A 19,019-nucleotide genomic window follows, 5' to 3' on the forward strand; every position below is an offset into this window, starting at 1 on the left:
GTTGTGCCTAGAATTGCACCTCTGAAGACATTATGTCTTTTAGGAAAACCTTTTCTTCCTAAATATTGCTTAAGATCACTTCTCTGAAAATCACTGTCGGTTGTTGGAACATATGATCCAAGATGGTTTGTGGAGCTGAGTTGCTGACTGAAAACAAAGCATCTTGTCTTCTGAAAGAGGGCTAGATTGTGCTTGCCCAGACTTACGAGGACCTTTCTACTTTTGCATAACCTGCTGAATAGTGTTGAGCAAGCTCAAGCTATGGGTGTAAGCTTTTCTCAGCTTTCACAACCAGCCCCATGTCCTGCTGGATTGCTTTCTACCTACCTGAGTATTTTTTCTTGGCATCTTTTGCTAGCTCAAGGCCCTCCTTCATTCTCATTTCACATTCTGTCCCTAGCAGACCAGGAACCTAGGAGTTGTTAACTTCTTCCCACATTCAATCCAATACTAACATCTGACAATTTTACCTCAGCTTTCAAACTCATCTCCTTTTATCTTCCTCTCTACCTGAACTGTGTTGTTTGAGGACCTCACCATCTTCCCTGGAAGCATAACAGCTAACAACTAGGATGCCTCATGTCTGCTTTCTACCCATCACCCTCCCAAACATGCCACACATCAGCCAGGATGAACATTTGAAAGTACAGCACAGACAGTGTCAAACACCTCCATTTCTCTGCCTGATCCCCACTCCAACTGATGAAAATCTTTTCAATTATTCCTTTAGAACTGCCAGTGCCTGGCACATTCCATCCTTGTTAATCTCACCACCCTCATCTCCCTCCACTTGCCCTCTTTTTCTCTGACTTCAGTCACCGTGGCTTTCTTTCAGTTCCTAAGAAAAAGGGACTCTGCTCTCCCTTTGCACAAACTACCTTCTCTGCCAGCAGTGGTCTCCCCCGTAACTCTCTTTTCCTCCCACTCATGCTTCATAACATAGTTCAAATCTCACCTCCTCATGAAAAGCTTTTTGACCCTCAGACTAAGGCAGGTCCCCTGTCATACACTTCTTCTCCAGGGAATGTATCACAATTATAATGAACTTTAATTAATTGTAGAATTAGCCATATATAATTAGCCATCGTCTCTCCCTCTTAAATGTCTATCTTAACATCTCCCATCCCCTTCCTTTGTATCCCTAGCACCTAATAGTGCCTTGTGCAAAACAGATGCTTAAGAATCTATTTGTTAAATGTCTAAATACAAGACACAATTAATTAACAATTAATAAAGGAGGTGTGAATGGCTATTACACCTGTCAAGAGTCCTGGACAGATAGCTCCAGGGACAGAAGTATTCAAGGAGAGATATATGAACCTAGAGTTTTGGGGGCTCAGGACTCACATGTCTTGGGGAAGGCATGTACCCAATCTGATAGGAAGGTAGGAAGCAGATTTCCCATTCCTCTCCCACACCCACTTCCTGAGCCATAGTAGTGGGAACAACATAATGCAAGGGAGAACAGGGGCCCAGCTCCTCAGTGGTAACCAGCAACACAGTGGGAGGTGGTCCACCATGGATAAGAATGCCGCAACCGAGAGCGAGGCAAAGCACACAAGTGCCCTATAAACTTAAAGGAAGGAATTGGAAAACACTTGAAAGGGAAAGCTAGACATGGCCGGAGACAGACTTATTTTTATTTTTCTTCTCCTAGAATCAGTCTTTGTCAAAAAGGAAAAAAAAAATCATGAAGAGAACAAGGAGAAACAAAACTGCTGCTGCTGCTGCTGCTGCTAAGTCGCGTCAGTCATGTCCGACTCTGTGCGACCCCATAGACGGCAGCCCACCAGGCTCCCCCATCCCTGGGATTCTCCAGGCAAGAAGTGGGTTGCCATTTCTGTCTCCAATGCATGAAAGGGAAAAGTGAAAGTGAAGTCGCTCAGTCGTGTCCGACTCCTAACGACCCCATGGACTGCAACCTACCAGGCTCCTCCCTCCGTGGGATTCTCCAGGCAAGAGTACTGGAGTGGGGTGCCATTGCCTTCTCCGGAAACAAAACTACTCTGCATTTATTCTTTTTTTCTAATGAGTTCAAAGTCAGCTAGCAACTTACTTATTAAGTCTAATTAGAGGAAGGATCAATTGCAGTTCAACTAAGGCTCATTTTTAGAACATTTTTAAATAAATTTATTTTCATTACTTTTGGGGACATAGATGTTCTAAGATTTTCTTTTGGGAAAGTTATTCTCCTGTGTATTCTAAACATACTCCTTAAAACTATCTCTTTTAACTTACAGTTTTCCCAAAAGAAAATCTGTTCAAAGTAAAAAGTGTTATCAACCCAGTTTCCAGTGATCTAAATTACCTGATATAAAGTGAAACCCCAATAAGCATAATACAGTTGACTGTGGCTTTAACCTAATATATTCTGCTGGTCATCATCATATTACTCCATAAAATATTTGAAATTTGTTGCAAGGATGACCTTCAACATGAAGTAAGGAATTAAATAACAGGCTTTCCGTAATTGAGGGTCATGGGTTGAAATCCTCTCTCCTAGGTCCACTTTGTCATTCTGCTGGTTTGGTGTGGGATTAAGTCTGACCCTTCACTCAATTAAGATGATTATAATCACCTGTTCCCACTGCATATTCAATTTTGCTTAGAAGATGGCAAAACATTTCCCCCTTTATGAAATTATGTCAAGTGGTTTTTTCTCAGGGTCTCTGTTCTAGCCCTGTGTTCGTATCTTACCTCTGTATGTAAATTTAGCCCACATACATGAATTGTAGAATTCCTAGTAGCCACTAGAGGATACGGGTGGGATTAAACAAACCTTAATATCCACAATGTTGGTTTTCCTATAGATTATTTATAAGTGATTTTCTTAGCGAACAGGCCATCTAAATTTCTAAGTCACCTTCTCATTAATTGTTGAATAAATATAATCTAGGCAAAGGGTAAATTATGTCTAAAGTCCCATCAACTGATCAACTCCTGGAATGAAAGAACTTTAGCCTCCCAAAGATAAGGCTTAGCTATCTTTAAGCTCTACAGGGCAATAGTATGCCTTACGTACACAGCAGAAATGTCTTAGTGATAATAATAGCTACAATAATAAAATTATCTACTTGCTCAGTCACCACACTTTATAAACCATTGTGATTCAGCTAAATTCAAACTAAGTAGTCAGCTGGCTCTCCTCTTCACATGACCTGCAATCTGTTTTTATTTATGAAACCAGAGCTGCTACCTTTAAAAATCCTGTCATTAATGAATTCTGGGCTTCATGGTTACAACATGGCCACTATTCAGACTCATCCAAAATGATACTTATTCTGAACTATTAATTACAGCTGGACAAACCATATTATCCAGAACAATGAAGGGTCTTGGGATGCTGAATATAAAACTTAATGTATGGTTTTAATCTCTGCATGCTTCATTTCCCTCATCTGTAAAATGAGACCAATAATTGTGCAGGCTTTATAGAGTTACTCTGAGGAATAAAAGTTAAAATCCATACAGCTCTAGGACAATGTCTGTGAGAACTATATAATGTTTGCAGTCATGATAAAAATTCCCAGGAAAATGTGCAGGTCCTCTAAAAGGAAGGCTGCATTTGATCCAATTATCAATCCCACTTGCTTTCACAGATCATGCTTGATAAATGTGATCTTTGAGAATCACCGGCTTCCCCAGCTCCAACTCAACAAATTTTCCTTTTCCACTTACAAAAGTTCTAGAATTTTCCTTTGAAACTCACACTATAGATTGAGTCAGTAAAGTCTTTAAAGCAGTAGTTTGTAACTTCTTGGAATCAGGGAAACCTTTGAGAGTCTAATGAAACTCTAGACTTTCTCCTTTTAAAAAAATGTATATGTAAAAAGTTTCTATTCCATTTCAGGCGGTTCGTGACACCCATCCATGATCATTTATGGACCCCAGATTTTAAGAATCAGTGTTTGAAAGAATGGCGTGGAAGAGAGCCACCTTCGTATCTTGCTATTTTAACAATGTCTGAAACAAAATGAGACAGAAACACATACTCGCACATTGTAAAGGAAGTATTAATTACTGTTAGCCAGGAGCAAAGAGGGTCAATAAATAAAGGGTTTTGATGAGGATAAAGATGACAGAGGAGGAGGAGAATGAAGAAGAGAACACGAGAGGGAGGAGGAGTCACCCCAAGTGAATCAAGGTTGGTAAACTAAATGCACATTTTTACGTGTAAGTGAGCCACATAAGCAGCAGGGCTTTGAACTGGCAAATACTGTATGACTGTTATTATTGGCAACTCAAGGCAGGTTATCTGATTGTATCACAGCTTTCTTTTCAACCCCAAACAGGTACAATATTATCACTAGGGTTCTTCACCCCTGTTCCTTGGCTCACATACAAAAGAAATGCTAATTATGGGAACTGAGCTATGAATTTTGAGTGACCCTAGGGACCAAATGATTATCTGGTTGTCTTAAGTTGTGGGAAATTTGTTAGGGGGTTTTAAAATTACATTAACTGTTTTTTACCTTAAGTGCTCCACCTGGAGAAGCATTCAAGTCTCCTGATAAAGAATGATTTCAAAGAGGTAATAGCATCGGCCAGAAGACCTGTGGGGTGAGTCAAAGGCACTGTAAGGAGAAAAGCCCAAGCAAGGCAGGTGTGCCCAGCTGGGGTGGTGTGATGTGTTTGCCACTCTGACTCCAGCTCACTTAGGCTCCCTACTCTTCTCCTGTTTCTAACAGTGATGAATGCCAGAAACCAAAAAAGGAAGAATAATATATTGACAACAAAGGTCACATAACAAGGCCAAGGACTCGGTTACATTTCTGCCCCATTACAATCTTAGATTGCATCCATTCCTCTAAAAGCCATCTTCCCAGGGTCTCCAAGCAATGACATATTCTTACCTGTGCTGACTTCTGCTCCTTCGTCTTCTACCATCATCACCCCCTGCTTACTGTGCCCCAGTCCCCAAGGCCATCACTTTGTTCTTGGACCATCCCAAGCTCACCTCTGGCTCAGGGCTTCTGTATTTATTGTCTCAGCCAGGAACATTCCTTCTTTAGATGTTTGCATGGCTGACTCATTCTTACATTTAGGTCTCAGCTGAGGTAGCAACTGAGCTGACTCTGTCCCCTGCCTTCATACTATCCTGTTTTATTTAAAGCACTCGTCACTAGCTGGAAATAACCTCTTGATTTGTTTTCTTCATATTGTCTGTCTTCCCCATTAGAATGGAAGCCCCATGAGAGTGGGGATCATCTATGCCTTGGTCACAGCTGCAGCACCCGAGGCTTAGTGCAGAGAAAGCACTAGACATGTATTTGCTGGCCAAAGGAATGAATGATCATCATAATAGCGACATTTATTGAGCTCTTTCTCTGTGCCAGGCACAGAGCTGCAACTTTTTATAAGTACTATCTCACTGAATTCTCACAGCTACTCTCCAAGGTGAGTCTTTCTTATCCCCATGGTACAGATTAGGTATCAGAGAGTTGATGAGGCTTTTCCAATGTCAAAGCGAGTGAGTAACTAAGACCTGAGTTGAACCAAGGTGTATTTAACTCCAACGCAGACACTCTAAATTAGGAATCAGTAGGCTTTTTTTTTTTTTTTCTGTAAAGGGTCAGATCATAAATATTTAAGGCTTTGCAGGGTCTCTGTCACAACTACTTGACTCTGTTGTAGAAAACAAGCATGACAAGACAGAAACAAAAGGATGTGGCAGCGTGCCAGCACAACTCTGTTTACAAGCGGGGGAAGGGTTTGGCCTCTAATTTACAGACCCCTCCTTTAAGTCATAATTCTAGCTATGCTTTCCTAGAAGGGGATTAAACAAAAGAGGAGGAGGGGAGTACAAGAAAAACATCACAATGTGTGCTCATCAAATAAGAAAGACAGCAAGTGAATTAACTAAGTTTAAAAAGGCAAAATAGACAATGAAATTCTGGTGGGAGTTATGACTCTCCTGATTCAACTTTTCAACTGAATTATAACCATCACTGAAGATAACAGGAGAGTTTGATGCAGACAGGGAAGCCTGGTGTGCTGCAGTCCATGGGGTCGCAGACTCAGACGTGACTGAGCAACTGAACCACAACAAGGTATTCTGTTTGAACCACGGTCCCATTTTACTGTAATGACAGGTTATCTCACCTGCCAACATGCGAACAGACCCACATAACCTCCATCCCAGCAGGCCCAAGGTAGGCAAGATTGAAGGACAAAGTAAGCCAAGGCATTCTGATTGCTAAAACTCTTCCTCTCTCCACCACCAAGCCTGAAAACTTCAGTCTTTTCTTCCCAAGCGAATGTCTGAGTTCACTGGTAAGAGGTGAAAGACGTGACTCACAGGTCGGAGCCAACCCAGAGACACCTCTTGAAGCCTCGTTGAGGAAGTGAATATACGGGGTGCCCAACTGTTTAATCAGAGTGGCTCTGGAGACTGAATATCAGCATTAAAGCAAAAGATCAACTCTCCAGAACCTTGAGCCTGGGTTGAAAGTTAAGAGCTGAACTTTGGGAAGGTGGGAGGCAGGAACAAAGGTGGTTTCTGTAGTGCTTAGCTGGTGCGTGAGCAAAGGCTGGTGTGGGCTGGAGCCGTGGAGGACAAGGCCTCCTCACTGCCCAGCTTTTCTCTCAGGCAGCCCTAAGGCATTAGAAACATGGTAGATAAAAATTCTTATTTCTCTCTTACACTGAAGAAAGAATCCCTCTGGAAACAACATATGATTCTTATCTTAGACCAGTAGGTGAATTTTCCTCAGTCTGTATGCAATTTTCTAAATATAGGCTTTAAATGTTTGAAGAATGACAAAGATTCAAACCTTAGTCAGGGTTCTGAACCTCCTCTTCTCCAAGGCCTGCATGTGTGCTTTCTTATAAAATCCAATTGTCATAAGAATGCTGCTGAGTTAGTTTAACCAGAGTCCCCACCTTTGACCTCTGATTAGGTTCCTTATCCTCTGCCATCACCCCCAGGTGACATCTGACACCTTAGACTTTCAGCAAAGAATCCTATGAGGTCAGTCCACCCAGAACCCCCCCCATCCATGATGTTTCCTCTTGGCAATTTTCTACCCACTGATCCCCAACCTGCTCCTTAGCTATAAATCCCCACTTGCCCAGGCTGTACTTGGAAGTAAGCCCAGTCTCTCTCCCCTACTGCAAAATCCCATTACAGTGGTCCCTATATTTATCACAGTGGTCTTGAGTAAAGCCTGCCTCATCATCTTGAACAAGTGCTGTTGAGTACATTTTTTTTTCTTCTAACACAGAAAGGCAGCTCCAGCATGATAGAAACAGCATCTGAAGGGGAATCTAGAGATGCAAGATCTGCATTAATAAGCAATGATGTCCTGGGTACCTCTTCCCACTCTCTTTCTTTTTCTGAGCCTATTTTCTTATCAGTAACATAGCAAGTCAATTTCATACCTTTTCATCCACCTTTTTGTTGTCTGTTTAACATCTACTATATGTATTGTTATTAATAGTCATATTTAATTTCCTTTCTACTATTATAAAAATTGATTTCTATCGAATACTTGGTATTTACCAGAATTGTGCCATATGCTTTCCATATGTTCTTATAGTTAATTCTCACAACATCCCTATGAGGAGGAACCCTTCTGATTGCAGACTCACCAGTATGACAGCTCAGGTTCAGGACGGTAACATAAATCGCCCAAGATCAACTGGAGAGTAAGTGGCAGAGTTGGAATTTGAGCGTGAACCTTTTTTCTTTGGGAATTGCACTGTCTTCATGAGCCCTGGCGCCCCTGGTCAGGGTCTAAATGGAGAAGAAAAATGCAGATTCAAACTCTCTTACCTAACTTTTTATTACTGCACCACAATTTCTCTCACTGGGTCAGTCTACAAAAGCCCAGGGTGTTTTTCCTGGAGGAGATAGTGCTGGACCTGCCAGGGATGTTCAGTGCAAGGTCTTTGCCCTTTGAGACAGTTAAAACCCAGGAGAGATGATAAAACCCATGACTTTATCCATGCCCCAGGAGTCCTGATAACCCACAAAGTGAGGGTTCTCTCATCCTCAATTCCTTATAGTCATTTTTGTGCTAAACCAACAGCAAACAATGGCATCTGCAAATCTCCGGTTACTGGAGAATCTTTTCTCTCTGCTAAGGAGAGGCAGTCCCTTTATGGATGGACCAAGTCAACAGTCTAGTGATACAAGTCCTCCTTGAAACAAACAGTTAGAGATTTATTTTTTGAAATGGCATATCCATATTGGCTTGACAGGGACGAGTCGCAGGCATGTGGTAGGATAAGAGCAGATTCCCAGAAACAGAAGAGCAAGGCTGGCAAAGTTACTGCTTGTGCAGAGCTGGTGCTTGGGGCGGGGGAGAGAACAGAGGAATGGTTTTAATTATTGAATGTCTACTATGATCTACGTGCTTTTATATACACTAAGCATTAGGTCCTCACAATAATTTATAACGTTTCTATTTTACAGATGAGGCTAGCAAGATAGACAATGGGAATTTGCTATATGACTCAGGGAACTCAAACAGGGGCTCTATAACAACCTAGAGGGGTGGCATGCGGAGGGAGATGGGAGGGGAGGTTCAAGAGGGAGGGGACATATGTATATCTATGGCTGATTCATATTGATGTTTGGCAGAAACCAACAAAATTCTATAAAGCAATTATCTTTCACTTAAAAAATAAATACATTTTTTAAAAAGAACATTGTTTCAATAAAAACTAACAACAACAAAAAAAAACCCAAATAGGACTTCTAGCTCTTTTTTTTTTTTTTCAATCTTTACCTCAGTGCCTGCGTAGACACCTTCCTACTCTAATTCAGATTTTCATGAAGCAAATGGCAGTAGAATATCAGTATATTTAGGCTGTAAAAACTAATACAGTACAGAACATACAGTCAGAGCTCAATAAAATAGGATGAATTAACAACTCCTAATGTGGTTTCTCAAACTTAGATGTCATCTGATCCAATAGTTCCCCACCAAGGACATTTGGAAATATCTGGAGACACTTCTTGTTGACACAAAAGAGTGGAGGTGTACTACAGGTATCCAGTGACTAGGAGGCAATGCACAGGAGGTCCACAAAAAAATTATGACCTTTAACATCAATAGTGCTGAGGTTGAGACATTCTAATCCAACCAAACGTGTTTCACTAGGAAACCATGACCCAGAGAGATGAAGAGACTTGTCCAGGGCCATACATCAACAGCTGGTTGATGACAATCCCCTGAAACCTTCTACAATGGTTTCTTGCCAGACCTCAAGGCTAACTAGCCAGAAGGCTGCCTATGGTAAGAGAGACGGGTTCAGTGGGAAGGAAAGGTCATGTTGGCATAATGGCCCAGGTAGACCAAACATAATCACACCAGTTCAAAAGGACCACAACTCTTCAGTCTGGGCCATCTCCTGAATAAGCAGCAAGGAAGGTTCTGGAACTAGGAGACCAGAACTCAGAGTATTCACCTGGAAGCCTTTACTGCCCACCAGCTTCATCTTCCCACTCCTTCCTTTCCTTACGGTTCCAAACCAAACACAACCATCAAGTCAAAAAAAAAATTGCTTTTTTTCTTTTAATAATTAAATAGGCAAGTTAAAAATATTAATGATTAAATGGTCATATTAGGTCAAGTAGAAATTGCCAAAAACTGAGTCTCTCTAAAACATATTAGTCATTTGCATTGTCATTGTCACCGTCAACAATTTTTGACCTCTTATGTGTCAAGAGACATGCTGGGACCCAGGGCAGAGATGGGCACAAGGAGAGGAGGGTCTCCACCAGAAACACACAGAAGTTATATCCTTGACCCCAAAACGCACTAAGTCAAAATGTGAGGGTCTCCTTTGCAATTGCCAGCATAGAGCAAAGCCCACATTGCAAAACGGGTCAGACAAAGCACTTCTTACAGCTAACTAGCTAAACCTTGTATGAGTCACTCATTTTAAACACCTTTTAACACAAACATTCAACTTTAGCCCAAGAATTTGGACTTTACCACCTTGTATAATATTACTGGGATTTGGTTTGCCTGGTGGATATTTTCTTCTATCCATCAAGCTTCAGGGGGGATTTTCAATGCCCTAGTAATACCTGGAATGGCAGGGGAAGCAAGTGCAATATGAGACTTCATCTAACCAGAGCAGATGCTTGCACCCCAAGGCCCTCTAACCTAAGAATGTAGACAGAGGGCCCCCCAAGAGGCAACTGTGAGCTAGAGTACCAGCATCTTTTCCAGTAAGTCTCTAAGCTGCATCTCAGTGGAAGATGGGGATCTCAGTTAACACAATTCTGCAAGATCAACTTTTATCTTGAAATTTTAATGAAAAATTAAACATCCTGATAACAGTGAGTACTAATGGCTTTTATTTCCATTGCAACTGCTTTCTGAGATGGATAATTCCCTTTTAGATTTTCATGAGTTTGACCCAGAAATTGGATATTCAAGGCATTAAACATACAGGAGCCTGGGCCGCCAAGAAAACAGTAGAGTCTATTTAAGGATTGGGCTGCCACAGGCAGCTAAGTGTCTTGGGGAAGTGAGTGGAATTTGAATACAGCAGCTCTGCCACTCTGCTGCAGACTGGAAAATCAGATACTAAGACAGATGCCCCAGGCGTTCCTGCTTGGGTTTGGACATAGGTGCTAATTTCAGTGATGAGGAGCTTTTTGGGCAATGATTCCCAAGCCTTGAACTATTGCTTTTTTATTCAGCCCAGTCAAAACATTCAAATTCAACTCAGCAGAAATTGACAGTCTACAAACATCATTATGTAATAAAAGAAAAGAATGTTTTAACAGCCCAACAAGCAGGACCGACAGCTTCTCAGAACAATGGGAAATTTCTCAAATTGAATATCCATGGCCATCTTAAAGAGCCGCTACTTTGTCCTCAGTTCTTATGTCACCATAGACTAGAAAAACCTCAAAGACCAGCACCTATCTGCAGTCTGGAGTCTGGGTATTGTGAACAGCCACTGGAGTTGTGTGAAGAATTAGGCTTGAGACTCAGCTTAAACAGAGAAGATATTCCAGGGCAAGGATAGGGAGGAGTGAGGGGGTGAAAATGGGGGGACAGCAGTTTCCCTGAGAATAAGCTGCTCTGCTCTGTGGAGGCACTCTGCACACTGCAAGGCCACAGTACGGTGCTTGCTTAATTACCCATCTCTCCCATTGGGCTTTGAGTTCCTTGAGAGCAGTGTCTGTGCCTTGTTGCCCCGAGTCACAGAGCTAATTAGATGTGGTTGTGCGGCAAGGGGGCACTGGAAGGAGCAATGGCAAAGCACAAGGAACACACCGTGCTGCTCCAAGGACCCATATGATCTGAGGATTTGGAGGGCACATTTTCTATTATCTAATCATGCATGCAGTTTCTGCCTGGTGGAGTGAAAGGGGCTCCGCCTCCATCCTACCTGGCAGACTCATCCTGAGTATCAGCCCACAAGATAATTAAAATATGCCCAGAGGAGCTTGGTGGGGGTCAGGATTGCTGCTGCTCGGGGCAGGTGCCAGGGGACCACTGAGCAATGGCTCAGGTCGGATCCCTTGATCCCTGAAGCTGTTTGGGCAGGAGCGGGGCTACAAGTGGGAGCAGCCAGCCTCCTGCCCACTTGCTGCTCGATCCTCCTGTTGCCCTACTGCCAAGACTGAGAAGCGTTCTCAGTTCCAAGGTTTACACTTTTCCCAGGCCCTTGTTCCTCATAGTCACATTCTGGAATTGACTCAAAGGAAAACGCCATTGACACTGTTACCAGGAGCTCCCAGGGTTAAACTTGACAACAAGCTCCCCTTCCCTGCAGAGAAAGTCCAGCCCACAGGGAAATGGATGTTGCTTTCTTTCAAGACTCATTTTGGGTGTTTTGTTTTGTTTTGTTTTGTTTGGTCAACCTGATTTCTGGCAGGACGTTGAAGCCCAATAGACAGAGCCAACCTCAGCTGAACTTCCTGCCAGCCCCACTGGCCACTGGATGGAAGCCAGATGCAAAGCTCACCCAGCAAATGAGCTGAGAGAAGGGGAGGATAGGATGGGGAGACAACACAGGAGCCCAGGAGTGATGATTGAGCGTTTTCATTAGCTGACTCAGTGTGACACCAGGAGCCCCGTTAAACATCTGAAATATTGCTCAGTGGCTGAAGAACTAGGTTCCACGTTGATGGGATTAGCGAGGGTGTGGGTTCTGGGAACTGACTGCTGAAGCCGAATTTCCCATTGCAAACATCCTGCCATTTTCCTCTTTTGACCTGTTGGGGAGAATTGACCTCAGGGTACCACTCGCTATTTAAAGTCTTATTGGAAATGGTCTTGTCTAGTGTATTATTTATGGGATGGCATCTCTTTTCCTTTCTCAACATCCAGTCTTCTGTGACTCTCCCACCAAACAGGGTCTGAAATTCTGAATCCAGGTGAAGACAGTTACGTGCCTTAAGATATCAATCCTGCTGCCTGCTACCTACTGTCATGCCTGCTTGCTTCAGCCATCACCGGCCCTGGGAGGTCCTATGAAGCCTTGTTGTGACCAGCAAGCAACAGGTGGGAGTTGGCTAGCAGACATGAAAGCAGAAGAATGAAGCCCCAGCTAAGGAAGAGGGGATGGGGGGAGAATTGATTTGTTTCTGAAGGTCATGGTCACAAGGTCCCCAGTGGGAAGGTGGAGAAGAACTGAAGATGTTGACACTGTTCTTTCAGGAACCTGAGACTGACCATTTCCTTTCATCACTCTTTGCAGGCTCAGGCTTCCCGTCACCTCCCGGAACTTCTGGCTTTGTCTGGAAAAAATGCTAACCAGCTCCTTTATAAGAGCTGTCGCTGAAGCCCCGGCCAGAGGGCTCACAAAAGACACTGTGTGCAGTGGGAAGGGAACGTGGTGCTCCTGGGAGGCTGAGTGGGTGGGGAAGGGGGGCAGTCTGAGCGCACTGCTGGGCAGCCAGAGATGATGATGTGCCCGCCTGGAAATACTCGGCCCTCCCCCGCCGCTCTCCTCCCAGCCTGTCCATGCTTGGAATTTCACCTCCAGAGATGACCGCCCCGGGTGGGTTAATCATCCAGGATGGAGGTGTAGGAACCTGGGGGAGGAAGACACAGAGAACCTGTTTTCTGCACCCCCGGTCACCCCTGCCATCCCTGGGAAGGGGTTAGGGATTTTCAGCTGATAGAAACAACCCCAGGGGAGAGAGGATACTGGACTCCAGTGATCGGCTGGCTCTTCCTCTGTCCTCCTGGAGTTTGCACCCCGCCTCCCTCCAGCAGAGGAGGCAGCCAGGTAGCAGAGCACTGGACAGGGAGTCAGGAGGCCCCTGTTTCATCTGCCTCAATCCTGCTGCAGGTCAAGGAATCGTCAAACACCAGAGAGCAGTAACTCAGTCTTAGGAATCATTCAGCTCATCAAAGAGGACTTTCTCAACTAGCTCTCCACCCCTGTCCGAATCAAGTCCTTTGTTCTTGTTTCTCATCACAAATGGGGATGACCTATTTATTTATGTGATTGTTTTGTTCATTTGTTTACCACCTCTCATCCCCCACCCTGTTGAACTGTAACCTCCCTGAGGGCAGGGAGCTTTCTCTGCCTCATTCTCCACTACATCCCAATGCCCCTCACACAGTAGGCACACACTGCTATTTATTGAAAGCAGAGTCTTTATTACCAAGGTAACCCCATGAATGAAGTCTTAGAACCCTTTTACAGATGAGGAAACAGGGGCTTAGACAATTTAAATAGTAAGTGGAAAAGGCAAACGTCAGCCGTGAATCTGAATGGCCCTTCCCCCATGCTCTACTACCTTTGTAACAAAAATTACCAGATGACCAGACAAGGGAGATAGCCTTAAGCTGTGGGCATTGGCTTAGGCTTTTCGGGCTGTGATGCTGTAGGACCAGACACCCAATATGGCTGGAAAAGAGGAGGCGGGAGGAGGGAGAGGGGTCAGTGAGAACAGAGAGCAGCTCAAAGCCAGTGTCCCCAGGTAGGTGCCTGGTCTCGCCACGTCAGGTGCTAGATCAGGATCAGGAGCCATAAGTTTGTGCACTGGGCTCACCCTGTACCTCTTCACATTTCCCTGAAAATTATGAAGTGGAAGCAGGATTCACTTTGATGAACTTCTCAGACCAATGACTCTGAAGAGTCTCAAGAAATCCAGCGGGCTCAGTAGAGAAAACTCCCTGGGAACCACCCAATGTCAGCAGGAAGAACAAACTCCCATCCTGTGGGGCAGCTTTGTGGGACTAAGCCCTGATACCCTCCCACAGCAACTAACAGCAGGGACAACCTGGATACCAATGCCTGAGAATTAAGACAACACAGATGGAAACATTTGGAGATTAAGACAGCCACCGAGACAGGAGAAGGGCAATGTACTCGGCATGGCTATTTCTTCATCTAAAGTGCATAGGGAAAAATCAGTTTTAAGAATAACCATTTACCATTTGTCGTTTAGTTGCTAAGACATATCTAAGACTCTTTTGTGACCCCACAGACTATAGCCAGCCAGGCTCCTCTGTTCATGGGATTTCCCAGGCAAGAATACTGGAAAGGGTTGCCATTTCCTTCCCCAGGAGGTCTTCCTGATCCCATATCAGGATCGAACCCATATCGCCTGCATTGCAGGCGGATTCATTACCACTGACCCACCTACCATAAAAGGCTTCTTTTCCACTTAATGCCAAAATAAGGTGTTTTTTGTTTTTTGTTTTTGCATCATATCCCCCCTCCTCAGCCACCTCCAGATAAACCTAACAATTAGATGAGACAGAATCCATCCTTTCATCTCTCTTTCATCTTCACTCCAAGAATGGTTGGTTAAGTCCCTGCTTTCATCTGTAGCAAGGAAGTTCTTTGACATCAAGCTCTGTCTGCTATCTCAAGCTCGAAACACACCACTGAGGTGGGACTATGATGAGGGCAAGAATGGACAAAGCACATCAAACACAGATCCCAGACAAAGTGGGAAACAAATTCTCCTAAACAAGGAACTCAGCCCACTCTTCCTTCTCTGATGCCAACATCACAAGGATCGGTACCACCAAGAAACACTTTTGAAGATCAGATGTGACAATGTTTCAAGCTGAAGCAAATGGATTTCTCAGCAAGTGTGCAAAACCCTCTCAGTAGTGAGCCAGGGATGACAAAGAGGCCAAGGGAGCAGCTGGACCTGGAAGGATTTCATGGGGACAGCAACACGAAGCCCTAATGGCACATTACCTGCCATCGCACTCACACCTCTCCAGGTGCAAACATCTCATGCCTTGGCTCTGCCTTTCCATAGAATTCCAAGATTCTGACATCTCTTTCCTTCTACTTCCTTCCTCCACGTCCTCTGCCTTTCCCAGGCAGTTCTCCACCCCAGCCCCACCCCAGCCCTCCCACCCCAGCCCCATTTCCTAAGAAATCAGAATCCCTTCCCCACCCTACCCCCAATTTTTTTTGTTTAAATACCTGTATCCTTGACTCTGTGCTGATTGAGGAATTACTTCCAAACAGCTGATGAGCAAAGCCGATGGAGACTCTGAAGAAGACTGCCCCAGTCTGAGTGGGGAATGAAAGAAAATCTCCTCTGGGTGCTTGTTTGTATGGCTAGAAATGGAAGGACTTTGGGTGCTCGGTAGTAACCTTGGAAAAAAAAAATCCCCAGGCAGCAACAAATTCTCCCGACACAGTTTTGAAACACCACAGGAGGAGGAAGCCCTCTTTGATCAAATAATAACCAGCCAGAGATAAGGCCCGCTAGGCCGAGCCCAGCCGGCCAATCACATACTTCCTTCCCACTGCAAGGACAAACAGACCCAGGCTTCTCACTCACCCAGGAGTGAGTTTCAGGGCTTGTTATAATTTAATGATGCTGCCACTGGTGTCTTCTTGACTTTGCCTGGCAGGGCTTTCTGACTAGGAAGTGAAGCTCGCAACTCAGGAACCTCACTCTCAGTGGAGGCACCCAGCCAAGGGGCTGCAGCTGAGGACCCCGCGTGATCACGTGACACCCGGCTTCCCACACTGATGCTCCCACCTCGCCCGAGAGAGTCCTCGCTGCAGCTGAGGTCAGCAGGGGGTGAGCATATTTGACTCGTTGACTGTGACCCAAAAAGGTGGTGGAGACCCCTGTGACTCACCCTCATGTGTTGGAGATGCTTCACGGGCATTTCTTAGGGGTCCTTTGTTAGCAGTGACTTTGAGCTTTTCTCCATCCTCCAGCCTTCCCAGTCACCCTCCCCTTCCAATACTATCATTGCTCCCTTAGGCCACAGACGTATAGATAGAGAGAGGGTGGGTTCTGGAAACTTAACAGGCCTTGGAGTGAATAATGGCCCTCCAGCTCTTTTCCAGGTCACTATAAGGTTCTTACAGGCCCTGAGGAGTTGTAACAAACCCTTCAGTAGTACTGTTATATTAGAGATTAATATCTAAAGGAACCCAAGGAGCACCCTCTTTGGCTTTTTTGTGTTTTTATTTTTTGATGTGGACGAGTTTTTTAAAGTTTTTATTGAATTTGTTACAGTATTGTTTCTGTTGTATGTTTTGGTTTTTTGACATCAAGGGATGTTGGATCTTAGCTCCTCCACCAGGGATTGAACTCGTACCTCCTGCATTGGAAGGCAAAGTCCTAACCACTGGACCATCAGGGACGTCCCAAGAACCCTTTTGTTGGTAGGTAACACTTAGCATCACTACAAACAAAGCTAGTAGAGGTGATGGAATTCCAGTTGAGCTCTTTCAAATCCTGAAAGATGATGCTGTGAAAGTGCTGCTCTCAATATGCCAGCAAATTTGGAAAACTCGGCAGTGGCCACAGGACTGGAAAAGGTCAGTTTTCATTCCAATCCTAAAGAAAGGCAATGCCAAAGAATGCTCAAACTACCGCACAATTGCATTCATCTCACATGCTAGTAAAGTAATGCTCAGCATTCTCCAAGCCAGGCTTCAGCAATATGTGAACCGTGAACTTCCAGATGTTCAAGCTGGTTTTAGAAAAGGCAGAGGAACCAGAGATCAAATTGCCAACATCCGCTGGATCATGGAAAAAGCAAGAGAGTTCCAGAAAAACATCTATTTCTGCTTTATTGACTATGCCAAAGCCCTTGACTGTGTGGATCACAATAAACTGTGGAAAATTCTAAAAGAGATGGGAATACCAGACCACCTGACCTGCCTCCTGAGAAACCTGTATGCAGGTCAGGAAGCAACAGTTAGAACTGGACATGGAACAACAGACTGGTTCCAAATTGGAAAAGGAGTACGTCAAGGCTGTATATTGTCACTGGGCTTATTTAACTTCTATGCAGAGTATATCATGAGAAACGCTGGACTGGAAGAAACACAAGCTGGAATCAAGATTTCCGGGAGAAATATCAACAACCTCAGATATGCAGATGACACCACCCTTATGGCAGAAAGTGAAGAGGAACTCAAAAGCCTCTTGATGAAAGTGAAAGAGGAGAGTGAAAAAGTTGGCTTAAAGCTCAACATTCAGAAAAGTAAGATCATGGCATCCGGTCCCATCACTTCATGGGAAATAGATGGGGAAACAGTGGAAACAGTGTCAGACTTTATTTTTTTGGGCTCCAAAATCACTGCAGATGATGACTGCAGCCATGAAATTAAAAGACGCTTACTCCTTGGAAGGAAAGTTATGACCAACCTAGATAGCATATTCAAAAGCAAAGACATTACTTTGCCAACAAAGGTTCGTCTAGTCAAGGCTATGGTTTTTCCTGTGGTCACGTATGGATGTGAGAATTGGACTGTGAAGAAGGCTGAGTGCTGAAGAATTGATGCTTTTGAACTGTGGTGTTGGAGAAGACTCTTGAGGGTCCTTTGGACTGCAAGGAGATCCAACCAGTCCATTCTGAAGGAGATCAGCCCTGGGATTTCTTTGGAAGGAATGATGCTAAAGCTGAAACTCCAGTACTTTGGCTACCTTATGCAAAGAGTTGACTCATTGGAAAAGACTCTGATGCTGGGAGGGATTGGGGGCAGGAGGAGAAGGGGACGACAGAGGATGAGATGGCTGGATGGCATCACTGACTCGATGGACATGAGTCTGAGTGAACTCTGGGAGTTGGTGATGGACAGGGAGGCCTGGCGTGCTGAGATTCATGGGATCACAAATAGTCGGACACAACTGAGCAACTGAACTGAACTGAACACTTAGCATCGATTTTAGGGCATTTCATCACCCCTAGTAGGAACTCCTTTCCACTAGCAGTCATTCCCCCTCCCCCAGCCTCCCCATCAGCCATCACTCAACGATATTTATTCAGCATCCATCACTGGAGGAGCGGCAGGGGTGAGTTCTCCACCCTCATGAAACAATGTTATAGCACAGGAGGCAGCAGTTTAATAGAGTCCTCAGTGCATGGAGCCAAAGGCAGGGCAATAAAGGGGGCTTGTCACAGAGGATCTGCTCCCCTCCCAGGCAACAAGGGAGAAACCAGCAACAGTGCAAGGGAAACGGACTCAAGTCAGAGGGCTCTTTGTGGCCAAATCTTCCCCAGGGGAACTTACTGCAGATATCTAGGAAGGGAATAGAGGGAAAAGAAGGGAAAAGACTGGGGGGCGGAGAGGAAAAGCAAAATTGTATCTTCTCTCCTTTAAAAAAAAAAAAAAAAAAAAGACTGTTCTATATATATTGGGCTTCCCTGGTGGCTCAGAAAGGAAAGAATTCACCTGCAATGCAAGAGACCTGGGTTCAGTCCCTGGGTTGGGACGATCCCCTGGAGGAGGACATAGCAACCCATGCCAGTGTTTTTGCCTGGAGAAGCCCCATGGAGAGAGGAGCCGGCGGGCTACTGTCCATTGGGTCACAAAGAGTCGGACACAACTGAAGTGACTAAGCACAGCATATATATATACAGTCTTATGAAGAATAATTCCCATACGATGCAATTCTCCCATTTAAAGTATATCATTCAACAATTTCTAGTATATTCACACAGCTGTACAGAATCAGTTTTAGAACATTTCATCACACACCACCCCCCCACCAAAGAAATTTTTTCTCATTAGCAGTCATTCCCCATTCCAGCCCTCCATTCCCACCTCCGCCAGCTCTTGGCAACCACCAATCCACTTTGTCTCCCGCGGAT

The 19,019-nt window shown here is 44.5% G+C and overlaps 1 protein-coding gene across 2 annotated transcripts in view; it reads right to left on the reverse strand.

Moving 5' to 3' along the window:
- Positions 1-15,578, reverse strand: part of GPAM (glycerol-3-phosphate acyltransferase, mitochondrial) — a 66,823-nt gene extending 51,245 nt beyond the window's left edge. The window contains exons 1-2 of one of the 2 annotated variants that reach the window (XM_006043942.4): positions 15,376-15,578; positions 7,591-7,735 (exon numbers count right to left, since the gene is read on the reverse strand). The gene's annotated coding sequence lies outside the window, so the exon portion shown is untranslated. The remainder of the gene's footprint in view (positions 1-7,590; positions 7,736-15,375) is intronic. The other variant, XM_006043943.4, reaches the window with a different exon arrangement.
- Between the last annotated feature and the right edge of the window lie 3,441 nt (positions 15,579-19,019).

Source organism: Bubalus bubalis, chromosome 23 (assembly GCF_019923935.1).
Source record: "Bubalus bubalis isolate 160015118507 breed Murrah chromosome 23, NDDB_SH_1, whole genome shotgun sequence".
In the NCBI taxonomy this organism is placed as follows: Eukaryota; Metazoa; Chordata; class Mammalia; order Artiodactyla; family Bovidae; genus Bubalus; species Bubalus bubalis.